General features: G+C 36.1%; 1 non-coding gene across 1 annotated transcript; it reads left to right on the top strand.

Annotated features, from left to right (window-relative positions):
* Positions 1-1,171: 1,171 nt before the first annotated feature.
* Positions 1,172-1,244, top strand: TRNAR-CCG (transfer RNA arginine (anticodon CCG)). Its single transcript has one exon. It is a non-coding gene; the product is annotated as a tRNA-Arg (tRNA).
* The last annotated feature ends 1,107 nt before the right edge of the window (positions 1,245-2,351 follow it).

Below are 2,351 nucleotides of genomic sequence, written 5' to 3'. Positions count from 1 at the left end.
TCTGCAAATTTAAAAGACAACTCTCTGAACAAAGTCAAACAGAAATTTTCCAAATATCTGCCTATAGATTCTTCTTTCTCATAAGTGACAGCTCTATTTTTATTGGAGAAAYAGCTACAGCATCATATTTTTCTTATAACAGGCTTTTCTCAAAAAAAGATGTTTGATCCAACATCTTGTCCAACAGAACTGGTGAAGCTTTGGGAAGTGAAACAGTATCTAGTCTCTCCAGCATAACAACGTGAAGCCTAAGGAAGAATCTGACTTTCAAATCAGTCTGAGAGTGTTACTGATTCTCTGAAATACTGTATCATGCAAACATTTTTCAGAGATTCTAGGACTGCCGGAATATAGGTAAATATACATATATATAACCACTGCTCATCTTCTTACAGGGTACAGTTCATCCCTGTCACATGCACTGGTCAGCTCTGACTAGCAGAACTAGACCACAGTAGACAGCATGCCGTGGGATGACAAACCTTTCAAAGACCTGCTTTTATTCAGRTACAGCCCTCTAACTAAGACAAATTGCAATGTCTTGATTTTTACTGAAAGGCTTTTTCCCATTTGCTTGAACATTAGTTTGAAAATACATTGAACCTCAAAGAATTACCTGAATATATCAGATCAACAGTTCCCACTCTCCAACCTTATTTGTGTCATTAGGCATCAAAATAAAATTACTATATATGTGTATATTTTATATGCAGCATACAGGAAAAGCAGGCATGGGTCAAAAAAAAAAGACCAGATTTAATCCATCAAATCTATTTTTAAGAAGTCTTTAAAAAGCTCATTCTGATCAGCAAAGTCAGACTCATTTTATTGTACACACCTGAACTTGGACAGTTGTTTAGGTGTTTAATTTGACATATCCATATTTAGAAATTCAAATTTAAACCTGAACTTGTTATTTAATGAATGTGTCATGTATATTCACCGATGAGGATCAATGCCTGGCACCTGAGATTTATCATCCTGCACCTGAAGTAGATCTCTCATAAGTAAACTAACAATGTATTGGAGGAGAAGGAAATGCCATTTAAGAGCTAATGAGCAGACAAGTAATCGTAGCTCAGGATATATGCCACACTTCACAAATCCCAGGGAGTTTATCATTCATTATGTGGGAGAGATGCATGTTTTAGTGTAAAACAAATGAAATACTGACCCAGTGGCCTAATGGATAAGGCATCAGCCTCCGGAGCTGGGGATTGTGGGTTCGAGTCCCATCTGGGTCGTACAGCAATACATTTATCTGGGCGTTACAGCTTGGTTGTTAGAGCGTGGTGCTACTAATGCCAGGGTTGCGGGTTTGGCCCCTATATGGGCCACCCCTTTGGGGGCTGGACTAGATGATCTCCAAATGTCCCTTCCAACTTTACTGATTCTATGATTTATCCAGACAAAGATGGAGGATTGAGGACTATATGTAATTATCTGCATTTTTTTATTGCCAGCATGAAAAGTTGGCAAATATCATTCCATTTTCTCCAGSGAAAAAAATATATATATATTTGATTACTAYCAGAAGATTTCAGAAATTTTAAAGAAAAAAAAAAGGTGTCAGTTAAATGATTGCTCCATTCTGTGATAAAATGCTCTGTAACTGTTTTCTGAAATTTGTTCCACCGATTAACTGCAGTGCTTAGTTTTTATGTAAGAAAAAATGCATCAGAATATGAATTCGAGATTAGACAAGAGATTGGAGTTTTCTTGAGAAAGGAGAGAGAACAGTACAGTCAGGCATCCTCAATGTGTCTTCCAACCTACAATCCTTGAATAGCATCCTCTCCAAGGCAATTCATGTCTATCTGTTGACCACTTATGGCTTTCACAGAATCAGTAGCACTTTGGCACAAAGCCTGAGCATCACTTTTATCGTATTTRCTGGTGATTTTCTCTCTCTCTCTGGTTGATTTCTATCTTTACTCCAGACTAAGATGCATCACAGATTTTAGTTTCCTCTTGTCATGATCATGAGTAATGAAAGTAGGACAGCTCTATTTCATCTTTAAGAAAGCAAGAGAGTGGTCTGTGGAACAATTCTATTATTCATAAGTTTGTATGTGCATTATAGTGGTCACTAAGACAATATTTCTCATGGAAAGGAAAATTTGAATATTATCAAGATTTGCTACAAAAGCAATGGAGAGAAACAATCCAGTGCCAGTAAAAACTACAAAAGGCAAGGAATTTTATAGAAGCAAAATATATAAGGTAAAACAAAAAGATTTTGCCAGTCATTTTGAAAAAAAAATCAGCTTGTCACATGAGAAAGATTAGATTAAATKCTCAGGTCTATTCATTTAAAGTAATTATTCAAGTAACTTTTCTCAAGAAATGTC

This window comes from Rhea americana, unplaced genomic scaffold (assembly GCF_003343005.1).
Source record: "Rhea americana isolate MKP2758 unplaced genomic scaffold, rheAme1 scaffold_271, whole genome shotgun sequence".
In the NCBI taxonomy this organism is placed as follows: Eukaryota; Metazoa; Chordata; class Aves; order Rheiformes; family Rheidae; genus Rhea; species Rhea americana.
Note: the sequence above shows the minus strand (reverse complement) of the source record. Positions and strands in the feature narration are given on the sequence as shown.